General features: G+C 39.9%; 1 protein-coding gene across 1 annotated transcript in view; it reads right to left on the bottom strand.

Annotated features, from left to right (window-relative positions):
• The window catches only part of LIN7A (lin-7 cell polarity scaffold A), a 245,494-nt gene that overhangs the window by 115,810 nt on the left and 112,291 nt on the right, over positions 1-17,393 (bottom strand). The window lies entirely within an intron of this gene.

Below are 17,393 nucleotides of genomic sequence, written 5' to 3'. Positions count from 1 at the left end.
ACAGATATGCATATGTATGGTTTTCATGGTAGAATACCTTCGCTAAACTGGGCCTCAAAAACACTAAATAATTTTGGAATATTTCTGGAAAAGTTTAAATAGTTTTAGTGACATAGTGTTAATTATACAAAGTTTAGTAGTTAAATTGTGGGTATTGCATCTTGGAGATTTGTAGGTATATACTATAGGAGAGACTGTATTATTAATATACAGTATTCTGCCCTATATTAATGAGGGCACATATGACTAAATCAAAGCTGTTGCTACAAAAAGATCAATGATATAAATAGAAATTTTTGACATAAGGCTCATTGTGACATTTTCAGTGATTTTGGCTTCTTACAGACAAGTTTGGGAATAACAGTTCATGATTTCCACACTTGGGAAGGCTCTGGTTTTGCCATTATCCAAGTGAGCAGAGCTGGAATAGATAGCAATCAGGAGACCGTGGTTCTGGTGCTAACACAAACACTAAATATCTTGGGGAAAAAAAACCCCTGAAACTTTGCATATGTTATCTTAAATTAGAAGGTTTTAGTGCACCAATGGGTCAGTTTCAAGAAACTTAACCACACCCTGCACTTGTTTTTTAAACGTCTGTACATAAGCAGACCTCGATGGGGGGGCGGAGGGGGGATCAAGAACACAGTCTTGAGGGTCCAAAACATTCTATGTGCTACTCAGATGAGTGGGGCCTGGATCTTCAAAGCTCATGAACAGTTCACCAAGGTGCAACCATTGGTCTCTACTGGTATTGTGGAAAGGAGAGTTACTGAAAATCAAAAAGTCTGTGGAAACAATTAGTTCAATGGGCTCATGGACTATGCAAATGTCAATCTAAACAACCCTGAGATGAGAAGCACTAGATGGTGCCCAGCTATCACCAAGACAGCACTGAAAAGTATCATATTAGAAGGTCCTATTTAGAGTGGGTGAAAAATGTGGAACAAGGCTCAAGAGTTGTAAAATTGACCAGGCTTGCGAGGCAGAGAGACATAGGTGGGACTCCCCAAACTATGACGCTCAGGTCTGGAATTAACCTATGCCTGTGATAGAATAATCAACCATTTAAGATCAGAGGTGCTCTATCTACCCAAGGACAAAGTCCAGAAGTTTAGGGGAAAAGGCAGAATAGAAACAGGAACCGCTGTGAAAAAGTAGAATGGAGTATCGTCCATGGTGGGGAATGCAATGGCTAAGTTGAAACAAAGTGTGTAGGAGGTTTTGAAAATATATAAAATATAAAATTGATGATGTGCTTTTAAACCTTACCCAATTCACAATATAAAGTTGGAAAATGAATAAATATAAAAATGTTTGTACATGTACATTCTCCTGGGAACAAGGCCCATAATTTTATCAAATTCACAACGTCTCCTCTCCAGAGACTAAGACCCAGAAGAGTATGTGCTTTCCACCTCCATGATACGATTGCTGAGGACAAACGGGTGCATAAGCAAATGTGGCGAAGAAAGCTGATGGTGCCCGGCTATCAAAAGAGATAGTGTCTGGGGTCTTAAAGGCTTGAAGGTGAATGAGTGGCCATCTAGCTCAGAAGCAACAAAGCCCACATGGAAGAAGCACACCAGCCTGTACAATCACAAGGAGTCGAAGGGATCAGGTATAAGGCATCATCAAAAAAAAAAATCTTACCATAGTGAATGAAGGGGGAAGTGCAGAGTGGAGACCCAAAGCCCATTTGTCAGCCACTGGAGATCCCCTCACAGAGGGGTCTAGAGGAGTAGATGAGTCAGTCACGGTTTGATGTAGCACCGATGAAGAATACAGCTTTCCTCCAGTTCCTAAGTGTTCCCCCCACCCCCACCAACTACCATGATCCAGATTCTACCTTGCAAGTCTGGATAGAGCAGAGGATGTACACTGGTGCAGATAGGAGCTGGAGGCACAAGGAATCCAGGGTGGATGATACCTTCAGGACCAGGTGTGTGAGGGGCGATACTGGGAGGGTAGAGGGTGAGTGGGTTGGAAAGGGGGAACTGATTACAAGGATCTACATGTGACCTCCTCCCTGGAGGACCGACAACAGAAAAGGGGGTGAAGGGAGACGCCGTATAGGGCAAGATATGACAAAATAATAATTTATAAATTATCAAGGGCTTATGAGGGAGGGGGGAGCAGGAAGGGAAGGGAAAAAAGAGGACTTGATGCAAAGGGCTTAAGTGGAGAGCAAATGCTTTGAAAATGATTAGGGCAAAGCATGCACAGATGTGTTTTATACAATTGATGTATGTATATGTATGGATTGTGATAAGAGTTGTATGAGTCTCTAATAAAATGTTAAAAAAAAAGAGTATGTGCTTTATAAGGGCCCTATAAACCAGCGGTTCTCAACCTGTGGGTCACGACCCATTTGGGGGTCGAATGACCCTTCACAGGTGTCACTCGATTCATAAAAGTAGCAAAATTATAGTTATGAAGTAGCAAGAAAAATAATTTTATGGTTAGGGGTCACCAAAGCATGAGGAACTGTGTTAATGTGTTGTGGCTTGAGGAAGGTTGAAAACCACTGCTTTAAACTTTATACATATTAGCATTTTAAATTAAACATAATATTTATGCAGTTACCACATGGCATACATTTACATGTTGTACATTTACACATTAATGCCATTGTATGAATTTATGTAGACACATAGAAACTGAAGCATTTGTTTCTAATTAGAAGTCAATTTTTAAGGTTGGAAAAAATGTTTAACATAAGTTAATTTGGGATTAAGGTCAATTTTCAAAATTAGAATAAATTTTAAATGTAAGATCACTCTTAATCTGAAGTATAATTTTTTGGAATGTTTTATATGGGCATTGACAGAGTACCCAGAGTCCCATTTAAAAATGAAAGACTGTATTAATAATCTATGAATATCCAGACAATGAAACGTCAATGGAAAGCTAATCAAAAGCACTATAGCAGCACACAAACACCATGACCGGATTTAAGCAGGGTCATGTGAAATGAAAAAGCAGAACCCCGAGAGCACATCAGACTAATAACACATTTTGTATAGTCTAAGGCAAGTATAATGAAAATCAGTGTGTTTTAGGAAAATATGCATCCATCCAACACTACAATGAAAAAACAAGCGATGAACACAGATGCTGTAGTTAGTCTTGAGTCCTAGATCTTGTCTAGTCCCCAAGGAGAGAAAGGGGAAAAAGAGGAACTAGAAAACATGCCTTCTATATTTTTGAATTGTAAATGACATCAATTTCATTTTTTCCCCTATACACAAACTACCCTCAGAGATGATAGCAAACTAGGTTTCAAATGCCAGTTTGTGATTTACCAAGCATTTTACATGGCTGGTACAAGTCAACTTGCCTCCATATATGTTGGATACATTGGAACCAAGAAAAGGTGTGTGTGTGTGTGTGTGTGTGTGTGTGTGTGTGTGTGTGTGTGTCTGTGTGTGTGTGTGTGTGAGAGAGAGAGAGAGAGAGAGAGAGAGAGAGAGAGAGAGAGAGAGAGAGAGAGAGAGAGAAATGTCATCCACAGTGCCAAAAGTTGAAGTTCTGATTTCCAGTCCTATGATCATAACAGAAAAGAGAAGGTTTCTTTTATGTTAGTGTTTAAAAAAATACAATTGCTAAGGCTCTATTATTTAGAACTACTGACTTAAGTGTATGTCATTACAAGCTTCTGAAAATATGTAGCGTTTATTTTATCATTATAATAGCCAACGAGAGGCTCGGGCTGCGTGTTTACTGAGCAGTGACGCTAGCAGCTCAGGATCATGACAGACTCTTTGTGAGGGTCTGTGTAGATATTTGTTAAGATCAATGACCCATCAGTGCGACCACAGTCCATGATACTTCCTGCCGCATAGACTGTTCTTGCTACCAGAAAGCGAGGTACCAATACTGCAAACAGTTTGTGAGCATTGTTAAGAATGTAATTTTTATCCAGTGAAAGCTGCAGAAAAAGAACCAAAACTATATGTTTAAAATTCTCTTTCCAGAAGGCTTGACAGTCATTATATTTTCACAATTTCCCCTTGAGAAAAAGTTTTCATACCCGCTCCCACCCCACCCCCCACACTCTTGCCAGTTATACATAATCCTATGTAATCAATATGAAAGAAAACAATGTACTATGTGTTTGGCCGGGTCCGGACTAGGCAGACCCCATCACCTCTCCAGCTCCTCAGGAGATACAATTTCAAGGCCCCCATTTCCAGCCTCACAGGAAGATAAATGACCCATTGAAGTGTGCATCTTCTGCCTCAACATTCCAAGGAGCTCATCTCTCCAGCCCAAGGTTTTGCAGCCCGTCCCAGCACTCCAGGGAGAAGGTTGGCAAACAACAAAGGCACTGCCCACGGATCGCATCCTGACTCAAGGTCCTGCAGCTGCAAGCAAAACATCTCCCTTCTTGTGGTCAACGTCTACCTCCCGAGCTCGAGCCCTAGATATCTCCCACCGCCTCACCGACAAGCTGTGACTTCCCTGACCTAACTCGTTGGTTCTTGGAACCTGCCCTGGAGCTCAAATGTGCCTGTCCCTTTCTCTGCTCTCCCTTCCCTCCCAGGAGCTCTTTCCCTACCCCGATAAAGCCGCTCTTAACCTCACGTTCTTTTTCTTAATTATATTTCCGTTCCAAGTCTCAGTGTTGACCTCTCACTATGTAACTAAAAACTTACACAACTGGAAGTATTTAAGGGATTTACTGGTTGAATAGTATTTTTCAACTAACACCATCTGGGAGTGGTAATTCCATGTCAACTTGATAAAGAAGTGTCGGGGTGGAGTCTAGCCTGTCAATCAGGTCACAGCCTGATGATGCCTCCTTGTGGGCATGACCCTCTCTTGAGGATTCTGGAAACTTCCTCTCTTTTTCTCCCTGGAGGTGGTCCACACACTCTCTCTCTTGGTCTTCCTGTTAGGACCCCACTAAGACTTGTGAGAACCCTGGACCCACTGGGAACAGAAGGCCTTGTACTCATTGGCTGGGATCTTCCTGCATTCTGCCTCATTGCATGTACTACACGAGTCTGAGTGGGAATTATGGACCATGGGCTAATATTGGACTTATGGACTTGATGGGTTGATATTGGATTTATGGACTTGATTTGGCCTGGGCTGGGATGTTTCCTTAAGATACAACTACTGTTGGATATAAAGCTTTCTCTTACCCATATGCATGTCACTAGATTTGTTTCTCTAGTCAACCTGGTCTAACACACACCAGAATTAGAAGATTAATCTTGCTAATTTTGAAAGGGAGAGATTTAGTTGACCTCTTGGATAAACTTCAAAAATTATGGAGTTATTCTAATAAAAGGGGGCATCTGTATACATTTTCACACCATTTTATTCCACTTCATTTGACCTTGAGTGATTTCACATACAGATAAGGGATCGTATGACTATTATTTGTCTTATAAAAATGAATGACTGCTTCCTGGAAAACAATGAATGGATCCAAATTAACCATGCTACTCCACAAAAGAAGACTCTGTGTCTCCCGAAACCACACACCCCAGCGGGAGGCCCTTTTATTTGGCTTGAGAGAGAGTGACTTCATAACCCAGAGTGACCTTTTACATGAAAATACGCCATTTTGCAGATTCCGTCAATTTTGAGAGTGTTCAAAGCCGCAGCTCCTACAGCTTTTCAGTAGCAGAGAAGTAAATCCCCTATCACAGGCGTGTAGACTTCAGTCAAGGCATCTGGTTTCTTCAAGAGACTTCAAGTGGGATTCAAGTTAGACCAGACCCTTTGTCCTCAAGTCAAAGGAAGCTATTTCTGGAAAGGTCTGCAACAATACAGCATCTATCAGCAAGAAAAGGCATTTGAATGTGTCTTTCATTTTAAAGTCATCTAAGCAGAAGTAACCTTTAAAAGGGCTTTGCAGTAGGTCTTTCCAGGTTTTTGTAGATCTTTCCCTGTGGATAAACTGACAAGGGGTTCTCCTTTCCAACTCCTCTCCTTCCCCCAGAGAAATCCTGCTTTCTGCACTGGAAAGGTTACACAGTTCTCAGCTCTAATCTCTTACTCCAAAACGGCAGGTGCTCCCAGCAGCACTCATAGCTGTGCAGAGCCTGACCCTGACCCTGACATTTGTATGACCCAACAGCTACAGGTACGTCCAGTTCCAAGTGACCTCCACTTGACAAATGCTTCTGGGATACAACGATCCTTTATTTCCGGAAAAAAGAAAGTGACATTTCTGATCCAAGTTCAACTATGTGTATGAACACTTATCCTCTGGGAAACGAATTTTTGGTCTTCCTGATAAAAAAAAACTTTTGAAACGATAGATTTGAGGCAATGGCTGTGAACTATGTGACTACTGGAAGCCATCTTCCAGGATAATAATTGTCAGCATCTTTGACACCAACGCATGCTAAGGTTGAAAGCAATTAGTGTCAATGACAAATAGGGCTAAGGTGTTCACCAGTGTTGTCACATTGGATGTTGGACCTGAAGACATGAGCTCCACACAGGCACACCAAACCAGAGATTTCCCTCCCTTAGGAACAATGTTAGAAGACTTTATGACCTTTAAGTTGTCCACAAAGGCATCCTGCAAACACACACAAGCATGCACAAGCACACACGGGGATTTGAGATTACATGCTAGAGAAGAGCCAGCACTTTTGTGAAACAACACTAGTTTCCATCCTGTTGCACACCAACGAGAGATGGCATAGCTGGTGTGTGTCCCTCACTGGCTTCAAGATGCTATCAAAATGCCAGAGGTCAGGAGGAGGTTGCATCAAGTGAACAGAGGCACTGTTCCAATTTTTTTCTCCTTGTTCGTTCAAGTTCAAGCGTGTTTTACAATACACGACTTCCCCAAGTTTCCCTCCCCCCAATTGTTTATGTTTCCTTGTGGTTGGAAATGTGTCAAAACGTTCATGTTGGAGCAAATATAATTCTGGGAAGTGTTTATCCTTTTAAAATGGATTTTTTTCTACTGAAAAATAAAATCTATCTTGTGTGATATCTTTTCAGTATGCTCAAAAAGAGACTTCGTTGACTTCAGGCTTTCTTTGGCAGGAAATTTATCACACAAGAAAGAGCCTGGCTTTTCTGTCCTCTTACATTTAGCAATGCAAAGAAATTCAAAGAAATGTAAGAGCCATCAAGCTTTTTCTTTTTCTTTTTGGACATCTGCCAACTTCAGCTAAGTTGAATATGAACAGAAGTCAGGTACATATTTGCTAATTCTGATTAATACACTGCTCTTCTAGTTGTCATTCTACAACAAGGATGGTCATTTCTTTTGTAAGAAACCATGCACTATTCATATTAGAAACGAAACATAGATTGTCCTATTTTGGACACACAAGGGAGTGAACAAAATAAAACACAATAAATAAATAAATATACAAAGAAGGTACACGTGCTATGATGAAATGGCACTGTGGAATAAGCATTGGGCTGCTAACTGCCAGGTCAGCAGTTCAAACCCACTAGCCCCACCTCCTGAGAATGAGGACAGCCGCCTCTGGGGAAAGTCAGCTCTCCCATTCAGAGTCCGAGTCTCAGGAACCCTATACAGACTTGCTAACAGTCAGACGGGACCGGCTGGCTATAGTTTGGGTTTGGTTTTATGATTATGAACAGGTTTTGATGGATCTTCTGGACTAAGACTGACTAGGAAGAAAAAAAGCCTGGTGATCTAGGAAGTTGCTTGAAAAAGTGAAATCCTAATACCTTTTAGCTCCCAATTCCATTTCCAGTTGACTTTTGGAAGCAATCTCTTATTTTTAATGAAAACTCTATTGATCACAATGGCTTGATCCACAGCTGATCACGAGAGTCACATGATGAGGTGATGCTATGTTTTATTGTGTATGAGGTCACCATGACTTAGGGACTAACAATAATAAAAAGAAAACATGTTGAAAATTCATAATAATTTAGAAATTATCAAGGGTTCATGAGAGAGGCGGGGAGAAGAGGGAAGGGAAAAATGAGGAGCGATACCAAGGGCTCAAGTAGAAAGAAAATGTTTTGAGAATGATGATGGCAACAAATTCACAAATGTGTTTGACACAATGGATTGATGTATGAATTGTGATAAAAAGTTGTACAAACCCCCAATAAAATGATGTTCAAAAAAGAAGAAAACCTGTGTGCATGCATGCAAACATGTACCTGTTTATGTGTATTATATGTATATATGTGTGTATATGAATGTATATACATGTTTTATATACTCATATACACATATGCAATTTTACATTTTGCTCCTATTTTGTCTACAGCACGAAGCCTACAAAAGACCTTATAATAAAAATCATATTTTAAAGTGGTCTGAAACACAGCAGTTTAAACTCTGCTGCTGTCATATGAAGATTGTTACATTGAAAATGAGCTCATTGCTGGGTATTGCTAGTGATCCTTAAGAAATGAGAAGCCTGACTCCTATTTACCATTCAGTGGTCTAGCACAGTTTTTCATGTTTCCTTCGTCCTGTCAAATTTAGAAGGACAAATATCGTTTGCACATGAGTTCTCTTTAGATGACTCTCTATGAGTCTTTCCTTTTCATCAGGTGGTGAGGTTTCCAGCCCTACATGTCCCAGTTGCCTTGTTCTAAAAATGTTTCAGTTTGTGAACAGCTTTAAAGAAAAAAGTCTACAATCGAAAGTCTATAATTATAGTCTGGGTATTCTTTCTTATATTTCTATAAATGTCCCCACCATCCTATATAAATATATTTACATCTGTACATGCCTGTATTTAGACCTCTATAAATGACCTTTGTCTCCTAGTTCTTTCCTCTATTTCCTTTTACTTTCCTCTTGCCCCACTATCATGCTCATTTTGTTTTTATGACTACATAAAATACCTTCAGCAACACTTTCCCTATTTCTCTAGATTTCCTGCTTCCATTTTCCCATCTTTCCTGTCCAATTCTGCCTATAGAACATTGGTTTTAGACAAATGCTAAAAACCCTTTCAGTCTGATATGTTTTATTGTCCAAGGAGTACCTTCCTCATGGGTTTGTTCACTTTATAGGCTATCTAAAATTCTTCAAGGTCGTAGTCCTGGGAGTCTCATAAGTCTCTATCAAAGCACTAATCTGGTCTTTTTATGATTGTTAAATTTTGTTCTACACCCTGTTCAAGATCTATTGTAAAACCCATTCAGAACCATCACTAAGGATAGCTGGGCAATATCAAATTCTTCTGGTCTCAGGCTAGTGGAGGCTGTATGTCATTCATGTAGTCCATTAGTCTTTAGACTAATTTTTTCCCTGAGTGTTTTATTTCCTTCACGTTTCTTTGGTCCCATCAGGAAGAGATGGATAGTTGTATTTAGGATCATTTCTAATCTTCAAGATTCCAGCTGCTGTTACTCAACAGGAAATCAAAATCAATTTGACTCACAGTGACCCCTCAAGACAGCGTAGAATGCTCCTATGGATTTCCCAGACTGTAACTCTTTATGGGAGTAGAAAGCCAAAGTAGGATGCAAAACTGTATTTATGGAACTGGATGTCCCTCAAACAATGATCCTCAGACCTCAACTCCAGCGATCCAGTTCCCCCAAAGATTTCCAAAGTTTGCATGACGTTGCCCCCTCTCAAAGCATAAATCAAACGCATTGCCATTGAGTTGATTGCCAACTTATAGTGACCTGACAGGAGCAACTAGAACTTCCCCTACAGATTAACAAGACTGTAACTCTTTTACTGGACTAGAAAGTCTTATATTTCTCCCTAGTGGGTTCCAACTGCTTACCTTGTGTTTAGCAACCTGACTTGTCTCCCATTACATCATCAGGGTCTCTTTGCTCCCTCGAGGCTGTACTTATACCTGGATACAGGATGGCTAGTCAAAGAAGTATTGTTACAAAATCATATATATATGAAGCTACTGTTCATTGGCATATCTACCTAGGTCTATATATTTTGAAAGATGGTATTTTCCATCTATTTAGCCCTACCTCAGAGGAATTTGATGATTTATATTTATGCCATGTCAAAAAGGGAGCATACAAAGTTCGAAGGGGCAAGGTTAGAGCTGTCGGGGGAATGAGGCAAGTTTTCTACTGAAATACTCAAATGAGATCCCTTGATACCAAAAGAATGAGCAGGCAAATTGTCATAGTGATCTTTATAGTTTTATGGTTTAATTTTAAGTCTTTAATCCATATTTAGTTTTTAATATCGTGTTAGATATCAACCCTATTTTATTATTTCCCCCAAAGTGGATATCCTGTTTTGTCAGCATGCTTTCTTAAAGACCCTATCGCTTTTCATCTCAGCCTTTTTTAGTTATTTACTTTTTGGTCAAAGATCAACTGTCCAGATGGATGGGTGCGCTTCTGTTTTCTCAGTTCTGTTCCATTGATCTTCATGTCTGTCCTTGTAATAGTGCCAAGCTACTTAGGTTTTATGCGGTTGAAGAACAAGTTCTAAGATTAGTAAGTGTAATGCCTCCAATTTTGATCTTTTTAAGTATTGCTTTACTTATCTGGTATCTGTTCTTTCCGTATAAAGATGGTGATTGGTTTTTTCATCTCTAATGAAAGTTGGTAGGATCTGGATCAGGAATGCACTTTTCTGTAGATTGCTTTGGAAAGCATTGACATTTTCAGTTGTCTCCCGATTTATGAATATAGTATGTATATAAGTGTCCTTTTTTGCATAGTGTTTTATAGTTTTCTCTGTGTAAGTCTGTTCCATTCTTAGGTTTACGCCTAAGTATTTCATCTCACTGATGGACATTATCAATCATATTGTTTTATTGATTTCTTTTTCAGAATTCTATGTGTAGAGGAATTAGACTGATTTTTTTTCTTGTTCCTGTCACTTTGCTGAATCTAGCTATGATTTCATGAGTTATTACTATTTTCCCTAGCCATTGCATTTGTCAAAGCATTTTATGCATGTTTTCTTATTTAATTTAATCTTCTAAATAGCTCATAAATTACACTCATTTTCTGCTTTTTAAGGGTAATATTAAAATCACAGACTAAGTAACTCATAAGAGATCAGATGATAAAGTATCAAGTATGGATTGGAATTCAAGTTTATCTGAATCAATATCACTATTACTTTTGACTCTCTGTAATGTTCTTTCATTATACGATATTAAGCCAAGGTTCAGCAATCCATTACTTCTTGTCTATATCTCACTCTTCCTTTCCACTTGGCCTCCTTCTTATTTTACATCTGCATTCCTTCCTTGTTTGTTTTTTCTGACTGATTTTCAGTGTCTGTTTTCTTTCTTCTGCTTATTTTTATCCTGGTTAATCTTTTCCCTATTGACTCACTTTCAAGATATCTTTGGGTATTTTTCAATCCATTTTCTGTTATCGAGTTAACAATTTTTGTTACTGATGTTAGGTGCCAATCAAGTTGGTTCTGACTCATATTAACCCCACTATACACAACAGAACAAAGCACCACCTCAGCTCTGTGCAAAGAGTTGCTATGTTCGAACTGATCATTGCAGCTATTATGATCCCATTAAGAGTTTTGCTCTTTTCGCTGACCCTATACTTTACCAATCAAGATGTCCTTCTTTAAGAATTGATTCTCTTATAATATTGATTATGATTCAATGATGAGAAATTAAACTGATGTACAGAACAACACTCGGGTGAAAAAAATTTGTATCAAAGGACTATTTTCCATATAATATTGGTATTTGAGAGCAATGGCTCAATTTATTTTCTTTTGTGATCATTGGTGGGGAAGACAAATCTGTTTATTAGTCTGAAATGCTTTCTTAGGATAACCTGATAGAAACTAGCATTTATTTTCCCCATCCATTATCCTTGTCCTGCCTCACCAAAACACTAGACCTAGGGACAATAATGGACACCCCACATTTGTGATAATAATTCTATCTCTAGATTGTGCATTTATTGGGTGGTAGACAGTGAAGGCCTCTCCAGGTGGCTTTGCATGCATGATCTCTAGTTCTCAGGATCACAGGGGGCTGTTGTTGTTTCATTCCATTAGTATCGAATGGCAAAGACGTGAAAAATAATGATTGGATTGATCTTCAAACATTGGTCAACTTAGCTACAACACTGATCTTTTTACTTTCCTTGTCTCTGTAATAGAAGAGAAAGCCTCATAGTGATATTCTCATCTATGGTTGGTGAGAGGCATTGTGGTCATAATTCCCATCTGTACATCAGTCTGTTACAATGTCTGATTGAAGACCATGAGCAAATGAACTATAACTCTGGAGTATTTGTGAAGAGTCTGACTACCAAAAAATGATCATCAAACTCCTTATCAAGTCAGTGTGTTTTCTTATTTTATATTGCTACTTAGAAAATACTATCATACAATATCTTCCAATTAGCAAGAGAGAGTTTTTGGTGACTGTGTAAGGTTCTGTATTTGCATTCCAATCCACATATGGCAGTTGGACATTTCAGAGTACATCCTCAGAGAAGACCACTGTTAGCAACTCAATGAGCACATCCTCCTGAAGAATAGTTTCAAATTCGGAAGACGTCGACCTAAATCTTCATTGATTGCTAGTTCCACATTTGGTTACTCCGTTATGGCAAGAATCTCTTAGTGTTTTGTTGCAGAAGTTGAGTGTCGTGTTAACATATGATCACTCATAAAGCATTGATTTCTTTCTCTGAGTCATAAAGAATATCAAATGTTGGGGAAAGTCCATATCTGGGTAATTGAGCTATTTGTATTTGAATTTGTCTCTCTTAGAAAATTGTATTATACAAAACCAATATTTTAAAAGTCTTCTATTTCAACCTCTTACTTAAATGTTTAGGTCATTCAAGCTAATTAATAGTGAGCTTAAAACTGAATGTGCTGAAAACCACCAAAATAGTCTTTATTGATAAATCACCTGAGTACATCGAAAGAACTCACCAAGAGAGTAATAAGAGAGCCCACAGACAGGGAAAACATCTTTAGCAAGGACACATCACACAAAGGCCTCATTACTAAACTCTATAAAACTTTACAAGCTTACAATAAGAAAAAAGCTAACTGCCCACTGAGGAGGTGGGCAAAGAACATGAACAGAAGTTTCACAGGGGCAGAAATCCAAATGGCCAATAAACATATGAGAAAATGTTCCTGATCATTAGTCATAAGAGAATTCAAATTAAAACAACTATGAGATACCACCTAACACCCTCAAAGATAGCCCAATTCAAAAATGCAGAAAGTAACAAGTGTTGGAGGGCTGTGGTAAGATAGGAACTCTCATTCATTGATGGTGATCCTGTAGGTATGTACAGCCACTATGGAAATCGATCTGTCAATATCTCAAACAGATGGAGATTGAGCTACCATAAGACCCAACAATCCCCCTACTGGGCATATACCCAGAAGATCTAAGAAACAAACCACAGCCAAACATCTGTGCTTCGATGTTCATCACGGCATAGTTCACAATTGCAAGGAGTTGGAAACAACCCAAATTTCCATCAACAGACGAATGGATCAAAAAACTGGTATATACATACAATGGAGTACTCCATGTCCCTAAAATACAGTGATGAACGCATGAAGCAGATTGCCGCATGGGAGGAACTGGAGGATTTCATGCTAAGCGAAGTGAGAGAAGCACAATAGGACAAAAACAACATGAGTTCACTGAGGTAAGCTTAAAACAAAGCAAACAAAAATAAAACGGGGCATAGGGGAAATGCTACTACTATATACATACATCCCTGAGGTGAGGTCCAGCAACTGTGGCAGGGGCCAAACCCAATGCAGGGATACATATGGCAGCCAACCAAATAAGAGGGGGAAAGAAAGAGGGGGGGGGGAGAGACATGGGTTAGAGAGGAGCAGGCTATTAATCCACCCAACGGGACAGTTTATATCTCCACAGGAGAGGGAGAGAGAGACCAGGCTTCCACCCGATGCACCAAGACATGAATACAACATATCAGCATGTACCAGGAACCAATAGAGAGGTCTGTGGTGCTGGCCCCAATCCTAACTATGTGGGCTCCCCCCACCCCTCAGAAGAATGCACTTCAGAAGACAGCACTGGGCTACAGCACGGTGAGAGGGGCGTGTTGAATTAGAGCACACAGGAGAGTAACAAAAGGATGGAGAGGGAGGGGAGGACACCCTGGCCCACCAAGCCCAAAGGATGACATCCTGCTTGGAGCAGACACTGCACTGGGAGGATTGTAGGGCCAGCCCCACCACACAACACGGAGTCCCTCACTGAACCATGGTACGATGGGGGACAGCGCTGGAGACACAGTGCAGGAAGAGTGCACGGTCTGCCCCATCACGTGGGGCGAGGCACTGAGGGCACGCAGCAGAGCAGCAGGGGAGCAGAGTGATGAAACCCCCAGGAACACCAAAAATAGACTTTGGAAACAGTGTGGCATCCCATCAGACTCAACTGGAAAACACTGGTTAAGGCCAACAAACAGCCCTTGATCTATTTATAGGCTTTTCCATTTTTGTCAGTGACTTTCTTTTTGTTATTATTATTTTGCTCTTGCTTTCTGCTGTTGTTATTGTTTTGTTGGTTTTGACTTTCTTTGTTTTATTTGGCTTTGCCTGGTTTTTGCACTTATTAATGTATCTACACGTCGATCTAGATGAGATAGGCGGGATAAATAATCTGGAGATAAAAAGAATGAGATGGGGTGGGGAGAGGGGGCGGAGGGGGATATGGGAGAAGGGGAGATGGAAGAAAGGAAGTGGGCGGGTGGAGGACCAGCCCAGGGACAAGTAAGCTAAGTCAATGGAAGGAAGGCCATAGGATGCCTAGAGGGGCTCAATCAAGGGCAATGTAGCAGCGAGGAATTACTAAACCTGAATGGAGGCTGAAAATGATGGTGGGACAAGAGGGAAGGAAACAGAGGAAAGAACAAGGAGGCAAGGGACATTTATAGAGGCCTAAACACAGGCATAGACATATAATGAGAGGGAAATAAAACTATGTACTCATATCTATATGTTAAGAATTAAGGTGGCAGATGGACATTGGGCTTCAAATCAAGTACTCCCTTAACACAAGAACACATTGTTCTAACAAACCAGGATTCTGTGATACTCACCTTCCTAACATGACAGCTAAAGACAAAATCGGTGAATAAGCAAATGTGGCGAAGAAAGCTGAGGGTATTTGGCTATCAAAAGCTATAGCATCTGGGGTCTTAAATGACTGAAGATAAACAAGCGGCCATCTAGCTCAGAAGCAACAAAGCCCACATGGAAGAAGCACACCAGCCTGTGTGATCATGGGGTGTTGATAGGACCAGGGATCAGGCATCTAAGACCCAGAATAAAACCATGCCCAAGGTAAATGGGGGTGACTGGGTGTGGTGGTGGCATGAAGTGGTGAACCAATACCCATCTATAGACAATTGGACATCCTCTCACAGAGGGGTCACAGGGAAGAGATGAGCCAGTCAGGGTGCAGTATTGCACCAGTGAAACATACAACTTTCCTCTAGCTCTTTGGTGCTTCCTTTAACCCACTATCATGACCTCAATTCTACGTTAAAAACAGGATTAGACAGATTGTGCACACTGCTACAGATAAGTGCCCACAACATAGGGAATCCAGGATAGATAAACCCCTCAGGGCCAACCAGGAGAGTAGAGATACCAGGAGGTTTAGGAGAGGGTGAGGGGAGAAAGGGGTAATTGATCACAAGCATCAATCTAGAACCCCCCTCCCAGGGGGTTAAATAATGGAAAAGTGGGTGAAGGGCAAAGGAGGATGATGTAATTATATAGAAAAAATAATCTCTAACTTATCAAGGGTTCATAAGGGTTGGGTGGGCTGGGGAGGGAGGGGGAAGAAATGGGGAGTTGATATCAGGGGCTCAAGTGGGAAGAGAATGATTTGAAAATGAAGATGGTGGTATGTGTGCATATGTGCTTGACACATTAGAGGAATGTATGGAATGTGATAAGAGATGTAAGAGTCCCCAATAAAAGTATTTTAAAAAACTATCTTAAAAAATAGTCTTTAGTAACTATATAATAATGCTGTTTCATTCGTTATTCAAAAGCTTGTATGTGCCTTCTTCTTGTCACCAAGTGCATCTCATCAGAGAAAGGTAGCAAATTATTACATGCAGCTCATTTCTCTGCCTTGTACTCTGAAAACACGTGCACGGAGTTGGTGCAGTTTAATTAGTGATCACAAATTCTTAGAAACCTTTCGATAATAAAATGTAAAAAAGTCTACACTACCATTATCTGTTTTCTGTGAAAAAGGCTATGTTATGATCGACATTCAACTGAAGCTTATTTATTAATATAGCAATGTCTTTCTTTATGTAAACATATATATCTATCCATTTGCCCTAAGTTCAATGCAATTTTTTTGGGCCCCTGAATCAATGAGTTTAGGTCTTTGGTATTACAGGAAAAAGTTAGCCAAAGAAATATCCTGACTTACTTTAAGAATAATTGTAGTATTAATTAATTTTAGAATTAATTAGTTAACTAACTAATTATGTTTTATCAAACTACATTCTCGGGAGAGACCTGTCCCTGGCATAGGCTGTCATGTTTCGTAAAGTAGAGGGGCAGCAAAAAAGAGGAAGACCCTCTATGCGATGGATTGGCAAAGTGGCTGCAGCAATGTGCTCAAATATAAGAGCATTGTGAGGACAATGCAGGACCAGGCAGTATTTCATTCTGTTGTCCATGGATTCACCATGAGTTGGAACCAATTCAATGGCACCTAATAACACCACCTTTTGAAGAGTTGATTCAGTGATTTCATCCAAATGTAAAACAAACGGTGTCCCTGACTCAACAGACAACAATCACGGTGACACTGATATATGTCCATATGAAAGTTTCGGGGCTAGCTTGCTCTGCTTTCTTTTTGAGAGTAATTTGGGTATTACAAATTACCACTCACCTGCTGGTGATTATGTAACCTATTCCAGTTTTTGCATCTGTAAGTAGAACTAAGAAAAATGTGACTATTGTTTTTGTTCTTCATCTTTCATGAGAGATGTATAACTCTCACACTAGAAATTGTTGCATAGCAAGTATTTCTGATACCTCAAATAATGCAATTACAGAGATTCTGAGAATGGCTTAAATAAGGAACCAAAACTTCAAAGGCGTCATGCCAGCGTAATCTTCCTGAATCAATAGACATTCATTTTCAGATACTCACTATCATGCTTTCTAGTTGGATGCTCCCTTCTACCTTCTGAAGTCACTTGTCCGGCAGCAGATCCTCCTAGCACATGTTTGAACTGCCGAACTTGTCAGTAGCAGCGCTGCCCTACACATCTTGCTCTTCTATGGTTACTCCCCACACCCAAGGGCTAGTTTTGTACCACTGAGAGTTCTAATGAATTGGAAATGTAAAGCAACACAATAAATACGTGTTTTAGAACTGCAGGATTAAATACAAGTTGTAGCTGTTGCGCAGCTAATACAATTAAATACAAATGTGCAGCTGTTGTGAAAT

The sequence above is a fragment of the Tenrec ecaudatus genome, chromosome 6, assembly GCF_050624435.1.
Source record: "Tenrec ecaudatus isolate mTenEca1 chromosome 6, mTenEca1.hap1, whole genome shotgun sequence".
Lineage (NCBI taxonomy): Eukaryota > Metazoa > Chordata > Mammalia > Afrosoricida > Tenrecidae > Tenrec > Tenrec ecaudatus.
This window is presented reverse-complemented; position numbering and strand designations above follow the sequence as displayed.